This window comes from Podarcis melisellensis, assembly GCF_964234715.1.
Source record: "Podarcis melisellensis genome assembly, chromosome: 11".
NCBI classification, from domain to species: Eukaryota; Metazoa; Chordata; class Lepidosauria; order Squamata; family Lacertidae; genus Podarcis; species Podarcis melisellensis.
The window spans coordinates 9,116,394-9,138,005 of record NC_138543.1 but is presented as its reverse complement, the minus strand read 5'-3'; the positions used below and the strand labels follow the sequence as shown (position 1 = coordinate 9,138,005).

Below are 21,612 nucleotides of genomic sequence, written 5' to 3'. Positions count from 1 at the left end.
TTGGGTTTCGCCTGCTGCGTAGCAAATCGTCACAACTTGTAAGGTTGAGGATAGGCTCTGGTTCAGGTGATAGGGATGGGAGAACGCTCTCGCCATCCCTGTGTGAAGGGAATTCCATTAAAGGAATCCAGGGACTCAACTTGGTTTGGTCAACCCCTGAGAAGGGGCTGTGGCCATGCCTGAGTCCAGGAGGACATTTGGGTGGCGGAGATAGCCTGTTCCTGGCTTTCCGCTATCCAGGTGTTCACCCTTGGCTGACCTATGCAGGAACCCTAGGTCAGCGCTACCTGCATGGCAAGGAGCTAGTCGAATCAGAGCCTATGCAACCAGTCACTTTCTGTAATCAATAAATTTGTGGCCTAAATTCTGCCAAAAACCAAAATCAAAATTTGAGTCATGTGTGAATTTATTTAGAGGGGACGTTTCTGGGTCTGAACACGCAAACCGAGGTACTGCTGTACTTCAGAGAGTTCAGCTATGGGACTGGCTCTCACAAGAGGCAGCAATGACCACCAACTTGGATGGGTCTACAAAAGGATTAGGCAAATTCATGGGGCATAAGCCTGTCAATGGCTATTAGTCATTATGGCTATGTTGTTACTTCATTATCAGAGGCAAAATGTCTCTGAATTGTTGGGAATCGCAGGTGGGCAGAGAGCTGTTACCATCAGGTCCCCTTGCCGTGATGTGGAACTTGCGGCCCTCCAGATGTTATTAGACTCAACTTGAACCTACCCAGACCATGAGATCATCTTCTGAGGCTTTCCTTTATGTGCCTTCCCCTCGAGAGGTCCGGAGGGTGGCAACACGAGAACGGGGCCTTCTCTGCAGTGGCTCCCCATTTGTGGAATGCTCTCCCCAAGGAAGTTCACCTGGCATCTTCATTATATACCTTTAGGCGCCAGGCAGAAATGTTCCTTTTCAACCAGGCCTTTGGCTGACCTGATTGACATCCTTTACCCTTTTAAAAATGTGACGCTCTTTTTGGGGGAGGCATGTTACTGGGTTATTGTTGTTATTTTGATTTTATATATTGTGATCTTTTCTGTGAACTGCCCTGAGACCTCCGGGTATAAGGCGGTATATAAATTCAATAAATAAATAAATAAAATAAACTCCCATCAGTTCCAGCCAGCATTGTCAATGGTTCAGGGACATAGAGAGATGTAGTCCAACACCATTTGGAGGGCCACAGTTCCCCCGTCCCTGGTTTAAGGTCAGTGATGGAACAGCCAGGAAAATGAAACGGTTCTACACACTGCTGTAGAGAAGATGAATGGAAGAGGCCTTACTTTGCCTGTCATGTGGCCCATTAGCAGTCTCCAAAGCAAGTGAAATAAAAAATTAAAATATGTTCATAACTGCATATATAAACCACATGTCTGAAACCCCACAGAAAAAGTCCTGAAACCATTTTGTCCCTCCCAAATTGACCTCAAATATTTCTCTGCAAGGTCGAAGAAAAATGGAAAAGCCTCCCCATTGTTTTTTCGTTCACAAATCCAGTCTTAAGGGTATGTCTGTGTATGAATAGGGTGAGCCTGTGAGCTGGCTCAGGAACTAAGTATTTGTCATTACAAAAGACTGGCCAGGCTCCCCAGGGTATCCAATCAAGTGATCATTAACAGGTAACCTGCCAGACAGGAGATAAACAACACAGTCAGATTTCTGTTGTAGACCGCCTTTTCTGTGATGTAGGTATGATGCTTGTGGGGGGTGGTCTTGGGTTACACCACTTCTGTGATGTATGTATGATGTATGGAGGGGTGGTCTTGAGCTCCAGGGAAGGCAATTTATTGTGAAGTGGCCTGTGAGAATATAAATCGAGAGGGATTTTGTAGAGAAGGTTGTCATAAGTTCATAGCAACGGTCATAAGTTCATAGAAACCACACATGCTGGATTCTCTTATATTGGTCGTACTCTCTCCCACCCTGCACAGAAAAAAAAGAAAGGCATTTTAATTTTTATGGGGGGGGGGAGTGACTGGAAAAGTTAATTATAGGTAATGAAGTTTTTTTAAAACAAAAAAATCCATGTAAGAAAAGCAATTTTACTGTAAGAACAGAAATTACATTTCAGACCCAGAAGCCTGCTGAGAAACAGATTAGATTCCTATTCCATAGCTTAAGGTCTAAAAAAAAAAAATATCGTCCCCTTCCTTGTCTCCCATGACAACTTTCCACTTCTGCCCTTTGTCCTTATTGCATCTTTCTTTTAACTTCAGAAGCATGTTCAAAGCAGTTTTATTTTTCAGAATGGCATTTCAGCCAAGAGATCCCAAGGAACCCAAAGAGTTCACCAAGTCGCATTATTTGTTTTCTGTTTCAGCTCCTCTTCCATCGCAGCATTTACACTGGAAACATAACTCCTCGCTTTATGGAGGTAATTGGACAGTGTGGAGAAATGTGGCCTTGTTCTAAAAGCTTATGGGTCATCATCAGGTGCTTCAAGCCGGTATCGTGGAACGGGAGAGGGAAAAGGTTTACACACAGCTATATAGGGTTAAGTAGTCTCTCTATATGCACCAGTAGAGTATTGGGCTTGTTAAAAGTTAATAGCATTTATAAAAACCGAGAGAAAGGGGGGAAGACATGTGTGCTACGACCTCGGCAGGAAAAGCAGACAGGTGCAAGATCCCAAACGCTTTTTAGTGCAACATCATTTTCTCGGCAGAGCATGGGCAAAATTATTACGGACACCAAATTTAAACAGTTGCACCTTCTTGGTGAAAGCAATTTCCTACGTTCAGTATATTTATTGGACATATATACATATGGACTTGTGGAAGGAAGGGAGAAAGAATCCTTTCCACAGGTTTGAAATTTTGGGTTGTATACAGGTACCACTGTACTTCTGTAATACAAGAAAATCTTTAATAAAAACAAAACAAAAAAGTTTGGCCTCATTGAGGGGCAGTATTTCAATATGATTAGGAAAATGAGAGTACAGTGGTACCTCGGGTTACAGATGCTTCAGGTTACATACGCTTCAGGTTACAGACTCCGCTAACCCAGAAATAGTACCTCGGGTTAAGAACTTTGCTTCAGGATGAGAACAGAAAACGTGCGGCGGCAGCAGGAGGCCCCATTAGCTAAAGTGGTGCTTCAGGTTAAGAATAGTTTCAGGTTAAGAACGGACCTCCGAACCAAATTAAGTACTTTACCCAAAGTACCACTGTACCCACTAAAAAGTTTTAAGGATAAAAGGACTGATCAAACTTATGTGGTCTCAGTTCAGAGTGCATATGTACCGGTACATGCTGAAAGAGCCGACATGTGTACATGTAGAACACATTGATTTGATCTGATCCTAGTGGTGAGGACCAAGAAACCAATGGCTGCATCTCACAAGCATTCTCCCCCATTTTATATTTTTAGGCACCAGGCAAAAACATTCCTCTCCAACCAGGCCTTTGGCTGATTACAGCCTTTTAAATGTGTATGTGGGGAGGGGGGGTTATTGTTTTGTTGTTCTGGTTTAATTACCTACTTGTGTTTTATTTTGTATTTTATTCTGTGAATGGCCTTGTGCTCTTTTGATGAAGGGTGGTATATAAATTTAATTAATTAATAAGAATAAGAGGTCAGCGTCTATTTGGGCTTTTGACAGCATTTTGTTTCATTACTCAGCCTACTGAGATTTAAGTGTAAGTGTTTATGTTAATTAGCTGGATAAGTTTGTGTTTGTTGTTTTCTTATCTTCTTTTTTAAAAAAATTGTATTATTAAAGATTTTCTTGGTTTACAAAAGTATGTGCAATCTCTCTCTCTCTCTTTTCTTCAAGTTACATTTTTTACAAATCAGTTTCATTTGTTGAGACATTGGGAAGAAAAGGGGGAAAAGAGATGGAGGGGGGGAAAGTGAGTGTTTTCTTACCTTCTGAGCCATTTTAATCTGTGTAAGTATTGGAGTTTTTCTCTCTTGTAGAGTTTTCTTTTAGGAAAGTCTGTGTGTGATTTTATGAAAGAAAAAATAAGAATAAGAATAATACATCTTAATTTTAAAAAAAAACTCTAGGCAGTAGACAACATAAAACAGCAAACAACATCCTTAAAACAAAAATATAACATAAAGCCACCAAAACAGAAATATAAAAGCATTTTAAAAGAAAGAAGGGGATGTAAATATAGCAACAAATCAGCTCAGGGGCTGAGTATGAAGGACAAATCCTGAACGGTGCATGCAGCACTAAGTCAAACTCTGGGACTCTTTAACACCTAGTTTTTGGTTTTTAGAATAACACACATACAGAATAACACATGTTACAGGAAAATATGTTCTGTTAAAATATATAAGAACCTACCAAGGAATTAAACAAAACCTGTCTGTTTAGGCTAGCTTTGCTATTATGGACTTTAGGCATAATAACTCATTGGTGGTAGTGGTGCTGGCATCATTTTAGAAAAGACGATATATTTCCATGAAATTGAAAATGCAAACCTGGATGCTTAATCAAATGTTTGAAAACGTGTTTCTTAATTTGCGAGCTACAAAAGCCCTTTGTGTTCCAGCACGCTAAACTCTTCAAAGCTAGATGGGATATCATCTGAACTCTGATGGGTTTGAAACATTCCCTGCCATCATTTAAGTGTAAACACAATTAAAAGCTTGCTACTTTAGCCAAATACCCCCAAACAAATACCTAAGACAATACTGATCACTTTCTCTTAAATGTGTGTTAGCTTCTCCCAGCGCCTACAACCTGAAAAAGGAAAAGCAATTTCAAGAGATAATTCCCAAGTTAAGCTTAACATGTTATTCAATAGCTTTCCCTAAGAACTTGATTCTATCTGTATAGATCCTTGTAAAGTCCTTTTGTTGCTCCTGTGTACATCAGTGCTAATCTTGTTTTCAAGTTTACAACATTCAGGCATACTGAAGAGACTTAAAGCTGACAGAGAGACAACTCTCTTCATCTGCAGCCTTGGGCCTGATTTAACTGCAGTGCTATATAAACAAGAGCTAAATTCTGCCATCCTGGCTTTGTGTTACCTCGCTTCCCCCTAAGACACAACTGGGGAAACTTGGCTTTCTCTGGCTCAATTTCAGCAATTGAAACACTTGCAAAACCCTTCATTCAATTGATATACAAAGTTGGCTGCTTTCATTTGCACAAGATCAAATCCAAACACTAAGGAAGCAGATTTTGAAGATCTCAACTTAAAACATTTCAGGAAAATGCCCAGGGAGGTTTTAGAAGCTATTACAGGAGCAGCTGTAGCTGTAGCTTTGCTTCTCATCCTAAGCTAAATACAGTCATACCTCGGTTTGAAGTAGCTTCGAGATAAGTATTTTCGGGTTCTGCACTGTGGCGACGTAATGGAGCGTGTTACTTCCAGGTTTCGCTGCTAGTGCATGCGCAGACGGTCAAAATGACATCACACGCATGCGCAGAAGCGGCGAATCGTGACCTGCGCACGTGCAGACGCAGGTTGCGTTCGGTTCTGGATGCGAACAGGGCTCCAGAGTGGATTCCGTTCGCATCCAGAGGTACCACTGTAGCAGGAACTGGAGAACATAAACCGATCGGACGGCAGCTAACCCATTTCTTAATATAAAGATCTGATCTAGTGCTCAGATGAGACCAAAGCATGAACCCTTTGTGGTCTTCTGAAAACAGTAGCTATGGTAAAGGTAAAAAAAGTAAAGGACCCCTGGACGGTTAAGTCCAATCAAAGGCAACTATGGGGTTGCAGCGCTCATCTCGCTTTCAGGCCAAGGGAGCCGGCGTTTGTCCACAGACAGCTTTCCGGGTCATGTGGCCAGCAGGACTAAACTGCTTCTGGTGCCACGAAACACCGTGATGGAAACCAGAGTGCACAGAAACACAATTTACCTTCCCGCCGCAGTGGTACCTATTTATCTACTTGTGCTGGTGTGCTTTTGAACTGCTAGGTTGGCAGGAGCTGAGACAGAGCAATGGGAGCTCACTGCACCATGGGGATTTGAACTGCCAGCCTTCTGATTGGCAAGCCCAAGAGGCTCAGTGGTTTAGACCACAGCGCCACCCGCATCTGGGACCGGGCTGTGGCCTGGAGAAGCACACCACAAAAGACAGTTGATGTTGCAAAATCAAGTGTGAACAGGAAGATGCAGGAAATACAAGGTGGGGGCTCAGTCAGTAAAGGCAACAGGGAACCATGGAAACCAGTCCAGGGTGAATGCTGCAAAAAGGAGTTAGAAGAGATGCTGATATTGTTCAAGGAGGAACACAGACCCTCCAAATGTCCCTATTTTCCAAGGACAGTCCCTGTTTTAGAGAAGTTGTCCCAGTTTCTGATTTGATACCGGAATATCCCACTTTTCCTTAGGACGTCCCTATTTTCATTGGAGAAATCTTGGAGGATATGGAGTTGTCCGACCCCTGAGCCATCTGAAGCCCTTTTTAAATGTTTTGTTACATTTTTATATAGTTGGAAGCCTCCCAGAGTGGCTGGGGCAACCCAGTCAGATGTTTGGGGTATAAATAATAAAATTATTATTATGGAATGGGACGTCCCTATTTGCATCGGAGAAATGTGGGAGAGTATGGGAACGGAGATAAATTGCTGGGCATTCATTCAGAAACACCTTCTTTAAACAAAACAAATAAGTGACCGTGGTGCTGAAGGACTTTACAGTGACACAGTGGGGTGGGAAGAAGAGGACAAGGTATTTGTGTGGTTCTGATGACGAATGGTGCAAGGAAAAGGCATTCAAAAATTGGCTACACAAAGTCAACACAGTTATAGCAGAATGTCCTTCACACTACAAAACATTTTGGTTTAGACAAGCCTATCCGGTTATATAGATTGTTGGCATGTGTTGTAATCAACATGTCTATTCTTTAAATGTTTTAAATTGACCTATTTAACTGTTTTTATCAATACTTTTATTTTTCAGTTAAATATGAGGGAAGAAAAGCAGCACGAAGCTATTCAGAAAGCATAAAATTTAAGGAGTTAGAAGAAGGAGGACACTTGTCCTTAAAAAAAATAAAATTGGTGACAATAGCTGAAGTGGAGCAAGTTTACCTCAGTGTTTCACACCTTTCAAGTATGCAAGCCAAAGCGATGGAAACAAAATGCTTCGAGGAATATTGCCTCATTCTGATATTACAATAAATAAAATTCCTGAGGGTGAACAAAAGCAGCCAGCATAATCACAAATATTTTGGCACCAAAATAACTAGAAATCTCACTTAAGGACTTAAGGTTTGTTTTTTTCCCTTCACTTGGATCTGATGCTTTCAAGAAGGGAGACAGGAAATTCTTCAGCAAATACCTCACCACAAAAGAGGACAAAAGCTGACACAACTTCCCATGAAAATCTGCACATCCTGTTAGATGCAAATTTAGAAAGAATGGCTATAATTTAAATAGACATCAAATACATTTTACTATAGTGGGGAAGCCTCTGATCAGGTGACCTGTTTGCCTGATCAATCTGCTATCTGCTATGGAGTTCTTGGGCAACTTCAGTGTTCCTCCTTTTCCTTCTCATGGCTTTTTATATATCAGCTGTTGAACCAGATAGCCCTTCAACCTTTCAGAGGGCCCTTCAAGTGGAGGACTGTCCTCTCTAAAATAGCACACATTTAGAAAGGTACCCTCATTCTCTGTACCTTTGTAGAAAAGTAGGGCAAAATTGATGATGACAGAGTAGCAAAAGTACCGGTAGTGGCAGTGATAGCAGTAGAAACTCCTCCTAACTGAGAGTCCCTACATGCATACAGCTGTGCTGGTTTTGACCTATGAAGCCTTAAATGGCTCAGGACCACAATACTTCAAGGACCGCCTCTTTTTTATGAACCTACCTGGACCCTGAGATCATCTTCTGAGACCCTTCTTGGTGTGCCTCCTCCTCAAGAGGTCCGGAGGGTGGCAACAAGAGAACAGGGCCTTCTCTGCAGTGGCTCCCCATCTGTGGGAAGTTCGCCTGGACCCTTCATTAAACACCTTTAGGCTCCAGGCAAAAACCTTCCTTTTTAACCAGGCCTTTACACCCTCTGCTCTTTTAAAATGTGGGGTTTGGGGGTGGGGTGGGGTATTGGGTCGTTTTTATTTTGATTATGTATTTTGGGGCTTTTTCTTTTGATTTTATTCTGTGAACCACCCTGAGACCTCCGGGTATAGGGTGGTATATAAATTCAATAAAAAGAAGAAGAAGAAGAAGAAGGAGAAGAAGAAGAAGAAGAAGAAGAAGAAGAAGAAGAAGAAGAAGAAGAGCTTTCAGACTTTGATTTCTTTATTTGCTCTTTGCATTTTTTCTCCAAGTAGTTCAAGGGGACATACATGGTTGTTCCTCTCCTCATTTAATCCTCACAACAACCTTGTGAGGTAGGTTTGGCTGAGAGGAAGTGACAGGCCCAAAGTCACACAGTGAGCTTCACGGCCAAGTGAACCCTCACGTCCCAGGTCCTAGTCCAACACTCTAACCCAGGGGTTGGCAAGATTTACCGGCCATGGGCTGGATCACTCCCACAGAAATTGTCTGTGGGCCGGCTGGTGCAGCGCAATGCCGGAAATTGCTTCTGTGCATGCCCAGACGCTGAAAATTGCACCTGCGCAGAAGCAATTTTCAGCGTCTGGGCATGCACAGAAGCAATTTCTGATATCTGCACGTGCGCAGATGCAATTTCTGGCGATGCTCGGCGAGTCCCTGCGCTGCACTGGTTTAGCGCAGCGTGCGGCGGACTTGCTGAGCATGCGGCTCGGTTGGGGGGCAGCTCGTGGGCTGGTAAAACAGTCTTTGTGGGCCGCATCCTGCCCATGGGCCGCACATTGCCGACCCCTGCTCTAACCACTGCACTGGCTGTCTACTCGCATAGAGGTAGGGGCAGCTGCAGCAGACATGTCTGAACAGTTCTCATAGTTTTGAATAATGATTCCTTCCTTCCTTTTTGTGTTTTTAAAACAAGTTTGTACCACCCTCCATCCAAAAAGAGAGATCTCACATTTAAATACTGGCAAGGAAGACAACGGGTCTAGGACTTGCCGATCAGAAGGTTGGTGGCTCGAATCCCCATGACGGGGTGAGCTTCCGTTGCTCGGTCCCTGCTCCTGCCAACCTAGCAGTTCAAAAGCATGTCAAAGTACAAGTAGATAAATAGGTAAATGGCGGGAAGGTAAACGACGTTTCCGTGCCCTTCTCTGGTTCACCAGAAGTGGCTTAGTCATGCTGGCCAAATGACCCAGAAGCTGTACACTGGCTCCCTTGGCCAATAAAGCGAGATGAGCACCGCAACCCCAGAGTCAGCCACGACTCGACCTAATGGTCAGGGGTCCATTTACCTTTACCTAAGGAAGACAGACTTCAGCAAGTTAAGAAAAAGATCTGGGTTGAACTATACAGGTTTTGCTTAGTGTCTAAGATCTGGATGTCAGGCAAGCCTCCTTGGATAGGCTGTCCATATTCAGAGCAACAAACCCACAAAGGCTCTTCTTCTTGTTGCCACCCCTTTTCCATCTTGCCAGGGCGGCAATTACAGAAAGGGCACATGGGAGATGGATGCCATTCCTTAAGGTACCGTAAGTTTCCTTTGAGTAATAATTGCAGGCGGTTGTGATAAGCTGACCATTGCAACACCAGTGGGTTCGAGGATTAATCGGCCGTGCGTGCCAGGTCCAGCTTTGCTCGGTTTGCTCTGACAATCCTATTATGCTAAAGCACTGCAAAAACAAAGAGGAAGGGTCGTTTCCAGTTTGCAGTGTTTAATCTTGCAGCACTGTAAATAAAGCTTGATTGAAATTTCCAGGGCCAGTTCCTTAATGTCTCCAGTCTTATCTTGCTTCTGATAAAGGTGGAGGAGAGAGCCCAAGCAATCGCTTTCGGATGGACTTTCTTGACACCAAATATTGGAAGCCATTCAACAGTTTAATGCCAAACCTTTTGCAGGCCAGTCAAAGGAAGACAGCAGCTCAGCATTCTACATCTGTTGGTTTAATGCCTAGACCATTTTTGGGTGCATGCCATGAAAAGAAAGGAACAGAACAGGGCCACGGTGGTGAGAAACATTTCCCAGTTCTTTTACTGTTGCCTTTCAGTTAAGTCAGCCTTCTGATCTTAGCAAATGGCATCAAGTGTGAAATTTCATCTATTACTCACACACACACACTCTATTTTTAATATACCTGTAGGACTAGGAGTCTTTCTATTAGGAATATACCCAGGTCAGAAATAGCATTTAAATAAAGATTATCTCTCCTGAAATGTAATAACTGTGCTGTTTCCCTGTTTGTTCTGCCTTCAATTACAGTATTGTCGGGGCAAATATAAGCCTTGGATGCTGAGAGTGAGTTCTGGTTCTTTTATATGTTTCTCTTCAGGGTTTCTTCCTTTATTAAAAGAGTGTGTTTTTAAGAAAGTTCATCACAAATGTAACATAGAAATATAAACATATTTCATACATTATAATACTATACAACTTATAAATATATTCGTTATAAGTGCAATGTTGATGTCTAATACACAATCACAGCATCAGTCATTAACTAGAGCTAAATAATACTGCAGTCCTGAGAGGAAAATAACCCTAGATTAATCATTCCCTAACTCATTTATTTCGTCTGTGCTCTTGGCTCTTGCACTTCCCCCAACAAAAGAGATGGATACGCTGGGTGGTATTCAACTAAGTTTTACTTAGAGTAGATCTGCTGAAATTAATGAACCTAACTTAGTCATGTTCATGTTTTACTCTGAGTAAAGCTTAGCTGAATACCAACCACAGAATATTGCACTCTATTGGTTCAATATTAGAGAAACAAACTCAATTTTTCTATAAAAGCTTTCTCTCATTGTGTACCCTCTTTGTGCAAACCAGTGGCGTAGCGTGGGGGGTGCAGGGGGGGCCGGCCGCACCGGGCGCAACATCTGGGGGTTAGGGTTAGGGGGCGCAAATCCATGGGTTAGGGGGCGCAAATCCATGGGTTAGGGGGCACAAATTATTTGCCTTGCCCCGGGTGCTGACAACCCACGCTACTCCACTGGTGCAAACTGTAAGCAACCACAGAAAGTTTTGTAAAAATTTGAAATTAATCTGAATATGGTATGGAGTACAGTGTCTTAATGTTCACAGCCACCTTACATTAGACAACTATATTGACTATGGAACCAACTACCTGTCCCAAAGGATTTCTGGTGGTCGTCAAAACAAAATTAGGTTTTTGAAAACTCTGGTATGAACATAAGCATAATGAAGGCTGGAAAATCCCATGCATGCTTGCTCAGAAGCATGTCTCCTGATTCTAACAGGATTTACTTCTAAACAGCTATGCCATCCGCAAATTCCTTTACAAGGTTGATAGTGTTATTAAAATTTTACAAAAGAACCAATTTTTTTTTTTTTTTTACAAAGGAACTAAAATGAGTCTTAAACATATCCTTTCTTAAGTTTATCCAGGCAATATAAAGTAATTTCTCTGGTATATATAAGTGATAGTCAAAACCTAAGAACGTGAAAGGTTTACATATACAGACGCAAAATGTGAGTGAAAGTGGATATTCATCTTGAATTGGGATTTCAAAAAAAGCGTTACCAAGTTTTGAAAAGCAGCAGTTCTGCAGTGCTTTTGTAGAACATCTAAAGCAATGTTACCTAGACCCCTTAGTTATAATTAGCAGCCTTGTAATTATATAAGTGAAGATACTGACTGAGAATTTCTTCCCTGGTTCTGAATACAGCAACCATTTTATGACTGCAGCAGCACCCGCTGACCTGGAATGCAAAATATTACTCTGTTTTTTATTTAAAAAATTGTTAACTTGATGGCCGCTGACCTAGGATGAAATTACAGTGGTACCTCGGGTTACATACGCTTCAGGTTACGGACTCCGCTAACTCAGAAATAGTGCTTCAGGTTAAGAACTTTGCTTCAGGTTGAGAACAGAAATCAGGCTCCGGCGGCGCGGCAGCAGCAGGAGGCCCCATTAGCTAAAGTGGTGCTTCAGGTTAAGAACAGTTTCAGGTTAAGTACAGACCTCCGGAACGAATTAAGTACTTAACCTGAGGTACCACTGTATTTGGAAGCAAGAATTATTAATTTTTGAGGGAGGGTTGGGTGGGTGATCCTGGAGAGAAGAAAACCAAGTGAGGCTTGGTTGAAGGGGTCAGCCTCTTTTCTTTGGCCTTAGCTCCACCCCCGGCCGGCCGTCCATTGTCCTCCCTGGCCGAGGGCTGGTCAAAGGCCAACCCAAGCAGGTGGGAGGCACCTGTCCAGGTAAGCCCCCGCTTGGTGCTGCAAACCCCGCCCACCTGTAGGGAAGGGAGGGCAGAAAATGTGGCAGTCCCACACAGCTGTGTGTCTGTTACAGATATAAACTGGACAAAAATGAAAAAGAAGAGCCAGTCATTTTTATTTTTATGTTTAAAAATCAAATTTAGATGGAAATAATTCTAATGGAGAAAACTGCTGCAGAGGCATCTTGTAGTGCAAGATGCATATTCTGCTCTTCAGTCACGGGCAGCTTGTCCATACTTTTTAAAATTTACAGTGCTGTACAGAGCTGTAGATAGCTGCTTCCAGATGATTTTGGCATTCAGCCATACTCTTCAGCTCGTGTGGCCAATTGTCTGGGATGATGTTCATCAATATCTGGAGAGCCACAAGTTCTCTATCCTTGCTGTAGAGTAACATAGTAAAGTGGCTGATTTTTGTTCCACCAAGGGAAAATATCTGCATACCAGTTTATTGTTGCACATTGTTTCTAAATTTAGTGTTGTATATTGGGACACAGGTGGCGCTGTGGGTTAAAGCCTCAGCGCCTAGGACTTGCTGATTGAAAGGTCGGCGGTTCGAATCCCTGCTGCGGGGTGCGCTCTCGCTGCTCGGTCCCAGCGCCTGCCAACCTAGCAGTTCGAAAGCACCTCCGGGTGCAAGTAGATAAATAGGGACCGCTTACCAGCGGGAAGGTAAACGGCGTTTCCGTGTGCAGCTCTGGCTCGCCAGAGCAGCAATGTCACGCTGGCCACGTGACCCGGAAGTGTCTCCGGACAGCGCTGGCCCCTGGCCTCTTAAGTGAGATGGGCGCACAACCCCAGAGTCTGTCAAGACTGGCCCGTACGGGCAGGGGTACCTTTACCTTTACCTTTATTGTTTTAATTGTCTGTTTTAACCATATTTGCACAGCAGTTTTTAATGTTGTGAGTGTCCTCTATTTAAGAGGCTTCTACTCTGCAGCCTCTTATAGTTGTTTTATCTGCGAGTCTTTTAGTTCTTATGCTCTTACAGCTGTTTTAACTGCGTGTCTTTGTTGGTTTTTAGCTCTTATCTATTTTAATTATTAGTTTTTTATCTATCCATTATCTGTGTTTAATCTTATATTTTATTCGGATGTTTTATGCCTGTTTCCTTGTCCTCATTTGCCCTAACAATTATCGGTCAAAAATCCCAACTGCTATTTTATCTATATGTTTTTCTTAATCCTGGTCTGTGACCATAATAAAGTTCATTCACATCTGCATACCTGCATTTCCCCCCTTGCACAGTAAAAGGCAATTGGTTTTAGCAGTTTTATATTGTACAACACTTTCAAAGTGTATATCAAATGACAGCATAAAATATGATAAATAAATAAATATCGACAGAGCCCCTCCATTATGAAACGAGCATAGGAATATCGGTAAATGCTATTTCTCATGTTCACTTACTTGAGCAGGCTGAAAGGATAAGCACAATGTATTGGAGGTTTTAAAATGTGGAAGGCTACACATATAGTTCCCAGTGGAGGTGAACGTGAGCTGGAAGGGAAGCTGAAGAAGCAAGCTAAGTTGATAACCATTTCTGGGCTACGAGAAAATCAGGCAAAAGTTACCAGACCCAATAGGTCTGTAATGCTTGGCCTTAGGAAGCTGCCAGTGCTTTAGAAACACAGGGAAGAGTGGAGGAGCCAAGAGAATAAATGCATTCATTAGTACAGTAATACTGTAGTATATACCCCCCAAAAAAATGCAGATAAGAAAGCTAGGACTCAATATATATATACACACATATACATATACATATACGTGTGTGTGTGTGTATATATATATATACCGTATATATATATATAATGTTTAGCCGTTTAGTTGTGTCCGACTCTTCATGACCCCATGGACCAGAGCACGCCAGGCACTTCTGTCTTTCACTGCCTCCTGCAGTTTCGTCAAACCCATGTTCATAGCTTCAAGAACTCTGTCCAACCATCTCGTCCTCTGTTGTCCCCTTCTCTTTCCCAACATCAGGGTCTTTTCCAGGGAGTCTTCTCTTCTCGTGAGGTGGCCAAAGTATTGGAGGCTCAGCTTTCAGGATCTGTCCTTCCAGTGAGCGCTCAGGGCTGATTTCCTTAAGAATGGACAGGTTTGATCTTCTTGCAGTCCATGGGATTCTCAAGAGTCTCCTCCAGCACCATAATTCAAAAGCATCAATTCTTTGGCGATCAGCCTTCTTTATGGTCCAGCTCTCACTATGGTTTTACCAGTAGCGATGTATGGAAGTGAGCATCTTAAAAAGCAGAGACATCACCATACGGACCTTTGTTGGCAAGGTGATGTCTCTGCTTTTTAAGATGCTGTCTAGGTTTGTCATCACTTTTCTCCCAAGAAGCAGGCGTCTTTTAATTTCGTGACTGCTGTCACCATCTGCAGTGATCTTGGAGCCCAAAATATATACTGTATATATATACTGTATATATATACTGTGTGTGTGTGTGTGTGTATATACCGAAAGACGAACAAAGTATACAAACAATAAAAATACTACAAACACAATATTCGATGTTAACAAACCAAGAAATAGAATGGAAAATCAAGTTAATGAGACAAAGGTTTTTCGAATCGGCAAATAAAATGGGTAAATTCTTAGCTTGGCAACTGAGAAAAAGACAAAAACAAAGCGTAATAAACAAAATAATGGTAGAGGATGAACTGATAGTAGACCCAAAAAGAATACAAAAAAACTTTCTTAAATTTTATGAGGAATTATATAAAAAAGGAAAAGAAGACCCAATTCAAATGGAAAGATATCTAGAGAACTGCGAAGGGAAGATGGTGACAGACAAAGAAAGACTTCAATTAAATAAACCTATAAATTTAGAAGAGATTCAGAATGCGATAAAAAGAATGAAGATGGGAAAGGCGCCAGGACCGGATGGCTTATCGGCTAAATATTACAAACTTTTAGGAAACCAACTGTCATCAGCACTTTGTGATACTTTGAATAATATCTTAAGAGGAGGGAAAATACCCGAGTCTTGGAGGAAAGCGTTTATTACCTTAATCCCTAAGTCAGAAACAGATAAATTGAATATCAAAAATTATAGGCCAATATCTTTACTAAATAACGATTACAAAATATTTGCTGACATTATGGCAAATAGATTGAAAAAGTGTTTAACAAATTTGATTCACAAGGATCAAGCGGGTTTTTTACCAAATAGGTATTTGAAAGATAACGTGAGACATGTCATTAACATAATTGAATATTTGGAGAGGAATAATGACAGACCTGCGGCATTGATTTTCATAGATGCGGAAAAGGCGTTTGATAACGTCTCCTGGTTGTTCCTACTAAAATCTATTGAAAGGGCAGGGATAGAGGGCGAGTTTATGAAGGGAATACAGGCAATATATTCAACCCAGTCTGCCAAACTGGTAATAAACAACAACCTTACAAACATGTTCAAAATCGAGAAAGGGACAAGGCAGGGATGCCCTCTCTCTCCGCTTTTATTTATCATGGTCTTAGAAGTATTAGCAAATAAAATAAGATCAATGCCTGAGATACAAGGGATCAGGATAGGAGTAAAGGAGTATAAATTAAAAGCCTATGCGGACGACCTGATGCTATCCCTGGAAGAGCCGCACAGTAGTATTGGTAAAGCGCTGAGGACACTAGAGGAATACGGTAAATTATCCGGCTTTAAATTGAATAAATTAAAAACAAAAATGCTGGCAAAGAACTTGGGAAATGATGAAAAAGAAAAACTAGAGAGTCAATGCGGAATTAAGGTGGCAAAAAAAAAAAAAATTTAGGAATATGGCTTACATCAAAAAATATAAACTTAATTGAAGATAATTATTCGCCAACGTGGAAAGGAATTAAAAAAGACCTGGACGTCTGGAACAGAGCCAACCTTTCTTGGCTGGGCAGGATGGAAGCAATAAAAATGAACATACTTCCCAAGATGTTGTTTTTGTTTCAAAACATCCCTGTTATTAGAGGGTCCAAAATATTCAAAGACTGGCAGAAGGTACTTTCAAGATTCATATGGCAGGGAAGAAGGCCAAGGATTAGATTTAAATTACTTACGGATCGGAAGGAGAGAGGAGGATTCGCAGTCCCCAACCTAAAATTGTATTATGAAGCGGCCTGTCTCTGTTGGGTCAAGGACTGGATAACCCTGGAGAACACTGACTTATTGGATTTAGAAGGGGCGGACAACAGGTTTGGCTGGCATGCCTACCTCTGGGCAAATAAAGAGAAGGCCCACAAAGGGTTCTTAAGTCATATCATTAGGGGCCCTTTGTATGAAGTTTGGGGAAAAAACAAAAAATTGTTAGAAAGGAAAACGCCCTGGTGGCTGTCCCCAATAGATATCCTAATAATTAAAAAAATAAATATGGAAGAGAAAAGATTGGCATATGAAGATTTACTGGTAAGATCCCAAGACAGCTGGAAATTAAGACCATACGAGGAGTTGAAGGGAAAGCTGACGGGCTGGTTACAGTACCATCAAATCAATGCAATATGGACAGAAGATAAGAAAATAGGAATGAATGAAAAGAAGTCCAAATTCCAGATCGAAATAATCGAAAGCAAACATAAGTTATTATCAAAAATGTATAACATACTACTGGAATGGGACACAAAAGACGAAGAAATTAAGGAAGTCATGGTTAAGTGGGCGATAGATCTGGGGCATAACATAGAGTATGAGAAATGGTCGAAACTGTGGAATGAGGGAATAAAGTTCACGGCGAGTGCTGCTATTAGAGAAAACTTAGAGAAGATGATATATAGATGGTACCTAACACCAGAAAAACTAAGTAGGATGTATAAGACTGGCAATAAGACCTGCTGGAAATGCAAGACAAAAGAAGGTAATTTTATACATATGTGGTGGGGATGTGAGGAAATGAAAAAAAATTGGAATCAGATATATAGCGAGCTAAAAAAAATATTTAGATACACATTCCCCAAAAAACCAGAGGCCTTTTTATTAGGTATTATCGGAGAGGAAATCAGGAAGGAAGATAAAACTTTATTCCAATATTCAACAGCAGCAGCAAGAATATTAATCGCTCAAAATTGGAAAAGTACAAACATACCAACGGTGAGGGACTGGCAAACAAAATTATATGACTTTATTGAATTGGCAAAAATGACGCAAAGAATTAGAAACCAAAAAAATGCAAAGTTGAAGGACGATTGGAATAAATTTATGGTCTATATTGAAGGTACCCTAGGAAACTTACCAACTATAGCAGGTCAGCTATAAAACTTCCGATGTATAAACTAACCATCAACACCAGCTGTAAATACCAAACTATTAAAAGTAGAAATCCGAAATCAGCAGGGAAGGAAGTTAGGCGTTCTATGTATTAGTTCTTTTGTGTTTTTTTGGTGGTTTTTCTTCTTATTTTTTAGTGCCTTCCTTTCTTCTTTTCTTTTTTCTCTTTAATTTTCTATGTTAAGATATTTAGTGAATGGTTGCATTTGTGCTTTTTTTTTTCTTCAAATGCACTTGTTTTGTTTTTTATTTCTTGTTTTCTTGTATGTGTGTGGCAAATATATATATATGCAGGTTTTGGTGTCCTCGGGTGTCTTCCCGTGTAAAAGTTGGGGTGTCTAGGCGACGTTTCGACGAGGTCTCACTCGTCATCTTCAGGCTGGTGCTTTCGGCTTCTTGTTACTGGAACAGAGCAAGATCTCAGTGTTTGAGTTCCTATAAATACTGTTGAGGGGGTGTGGTGTATTTATAACAGTATTTATAGGAACTCAAACACTGAGATCTTGCTCTGTTCCAGTAACAAGAAGCCGAAAGCACCAGCCTGAAGATGACGAGTGAGACCTCGTCGAAACGTCGCCTAGACACCCCAACTTTTACACGGGAAGACACCCGAGGACACCAAAACCTGCATTCCTGTACCCGTGAAAATCTACGAAAGCAAATATATATATATATATATATGTGTGTGTGTGTGTGAAACAAATGAAGAGCAGAAGTGGCAGCAGCATGTCACGATTTATCTTGGGCCAACCAGCCTGGGGGCTGAGAGAAGGTGCCCAGTGTAGTGCCCAGTGCCAATCCATCACCAGGCTCAGGACTAGAGGAAGCCACATGGCAGCATTGCCACTACAGTCATGCCTTGGAAGTCGAACAGAATCTGGTCCAGAAGTCAGTTCAACTTCCAAAATGTTTGGAAACCAAGGCGCGGCTTCCAATTGGCTGCAAAAAGCTCCTACAGCCAATCAGAAGCCGTGGATGCTGCATCGGACGTTTGGGTTCCAAAGAACGTTCGCAAACCGGAACACTCACTTCCGGGTTTGCGGCATTTGGGAGCCAAACATTTGACTCGCAAGGTGTTCAACTTCCAAGGTACGACTGTGTTTAGTCACGTGTCCAAAACTCAAAATGTATATGCCACTTTGTTGCAATAAGAGCTCAAAGTGGTTTACACACACACACACACACAAAAGTAAATTTATCAAGAAGCAAGTTTAAAGCAGGTGTTTCAAAACATTCAAAAGATAATGGTTATCAAGAGGAAGCAAAAAGATTAAATCACGTGCCAGCATTCTGCTTGCCTGGATAGGCTTGTTTCAACAATGTTTTAAGCAGGAAAGAGCATTGCCAATAGGCAGAGAGTTTTACAGTTATCATTTCCAGTAATTGTGAAATGAGTATAATGTAATCCCTGTAACAGTCACAGTTCTGCAGATCGAAGTGGCCAGGATAAGGCAATCACACAATTAAACTGGTCCCAAGTTGTTGCTAATCCTAACACCATGAACTTGGCCCAGGAGCAAATCGGCAAGGAGTGCAGATCTCTTGAGCAGAGGTGCTATTTTGCTGGCAGGGTCCTAATCCTGTCAGAAACTATACTGCAGCACTCTGTATTAATTGCATCTCCGGGATCAAGCAGGGATCCTACCCACCCACATTATTTCAACACAGTGTGGGGCGGGCTTTGAATGCCATTTCTCCAACACTGGAGCCATGCCAACAGCAGCCGCCATGCCAACATCAAGGATGGGGCAAGAAGGCAGCGCCTCATCCCAGGGCCGGATTTAGGTTTGATGAGGCCCTCAGCTACTGAAGGTAATGGGGCCCTTTATATGTCCAGCTGTCCTTTGTCAACAACAAATTGTCACTGTTTTTTGTGTTGAATATGGCGCTGTGGGTTAAACCACAGAGCCTAGGACTTGCCAATCAGAAGGTCGGCCGTTCAAATCCCCATGGGGTGAGCTCCCGTTGCTTGGTCCCTGCTCCTGCCAACCTAGCAGTTTGAAAGCACATCAAAGTGCAAGTAGATAAATAGGCACCGCTCTGGCGGGAAGGTAAACGGCGTTTCCATGCGCTGCTCTGGTTCGCCAGAAGTGGCTTAGTCTTGCTGGCCACATGACCAAGAAGCTGTACGCTGGCTCCTTCGGCCAATAAAGCGAGATGAGCGCCGCAACCACAGAGTCGGTCACGACTGGACCTAATGGTCAGAGGTCCCTTTACCTTTACCTATATGCTACAATATATGATAATTTATGGATCCATTCTGGAGCCCCATTCGCAACCTGAAAGGAACACAACCCGTGTCTGTGCACGCATGGATCATGACTCACTGCTTCTGTGCATGCCTGTGACGTCATTTTGTGCGTCTGCGCATGCGCAAGTGGCAAAACCCGGAAGTAACCCTTTCTGGTACTTCCGGGTCGCCACAGGACGCAACCTGAAAAAACGTATCATGAAGAAAACGTAACATGAGGTAAGACTGTATAAAGAAATGAGCAAACCAGTGATATTTTAGGGAGCAGGCTAGCAGGCAGGGCCCGTTACTTACATCATAGGAGCCTGCACAGCACAAAACACTGTTGCCGTATGTAGGTTTTATTTTGTTTGTTTTTCATCTTATATTTTGGAAATGTACATCCAGGTTTTTTCCTTTAATTTTTTGGAGAGATATAGCTTGTTTAGCTTAGATATAAATCCAGCACTGCTTGCATAATGGTTCCATTAATTTTGCGGAGTTTCCTTGACAAGCTGATTCATGACTGAGTGTGTTTCAGAAACAGCTCCCTGTCTAGAGTCTTCTTAATCGCTCTCCTTTTTATGACAGGCAGTGCTGTATAGTGGTTAGGATGTCAGGCTGGGATGTGGGAGTCCCAGGGTTCAAATCTCCACTCAGCAATGAAGCTCCCTGAGGAACTTTGAGCCAGTTGTTTATTTTTCAGCCTAACCACGTCACATGGCTGTTGTGAGGGGGAAATGGAAGGGAGGAAAAGCAGAATCTTAAGCAAAAGTGAAGTAAATAAGTCAATTTGTAAAATGCAGGTAAAAGCGAAAAGCTAAGTAACAACTTGGGATATGGGTGGTGCTGTGAGTTAAACCACAGAGCCTAGGGCTTGCTGATCAGAAGGTTGGTGGTTCGAATCCCCACGACGGGGTGAGCTCCCATTGCTCGGTCCCTGCTCCTGCCAATCTAGCAGTTTGAAAGCACATCAAAGTGCAAGTAGATAAATAGGTACCACTCTGGCGGGAAGGTAAACGGCGTTTCCGTGAGCTGCCCTGGTTCGCCAGAAGTGGCTTAGTCATGCTGGCCACATGACCCAGAAGCTGTACGCCAGCTCCCTCGGCCAGTAAAGCGAGATGAGCACCGCAACCCCAGAGTCGGCCACGACTGGACCTAATGGTCAGGGGTCCCTTTACCTTTAAGTAACAACTTACAAGTGACCTGTCCTCTAGCCAAGCTATCCTATATGTGGCCATTTTTCTCCATCTCTATGGTGGTAAGATGCAAAGGGTGAAATATGACCTCTGTACCTTTAGCATGTTTGCAGAAGAGGGGCAAGTTATAGCTTGCCAAAATCCTGCCTTCAATACAACTATTAAATTTTGGAGTCCCCCTTTCCAGTTTTGTGTCTGGTCACCGTATTCCAGTCTTTTGACCTGTTACGTGTCGAGGTCCCAAGCCACCCCCCAAATAACTCACAACAGACACTTAAGCTCCAGGCTGCGTGCAGAGTATTTAAACATTTTACCCCTCCCACCAAAATTGCAACATAACTTTTACCCCAGCAACCCAGTGAACCAATCGCTGCCCCAGGGCATCTTTAGAGACCCTGCCTGGTAACAGAGGGGTGGCTCGGCAGACCCCATCGCAACACGTGCTCTCCATGAAGGAGAACACGCTTTTTCTAAAAATAATATTTAAGCAAACAGAAAGAAAAACACAGAGTTGAGCAATGCCTTCAGCAGGACCAAGCTAAAAGGCATGGAAATGTGGTGTGCTTTAAAGTTCTCCACAACTCTACATCAGGCGAGATGCTAAGTTAAGAAGTGGTTGCAGGAGAAGAAGGAGAAGGAGAAGAAGAAGAGGAGGAGGAGGAGGAGGAGGAGGAAGAAAGATTGAAGCAGGATGTTATAGCCATAAAGTAGTAATAG

General features: G+C 42.3%; 1 protein-coding gene and 1 long non-coding RNA gene across 4 annotated transcripts in view; both read left to right on the top strand.

The window, feature by feature from the left end:
• The window catches only part of LOC309380781, a 217,610-nt gene that overhangs the window by 66,803 nt on the left and 129,195 nt on the right, over window positions 1-21,612 (top strand). The window lies entirely within an intron of this gene.
• LOC309380607 (cryptic protein-like) overlaps window positions 1-21,612 on the top strand; it is a 53,461-nt gene that overhangs the window by 24,670 nt on the left and 7,179 nt on the right. The window lies entirely within an intron of this gene.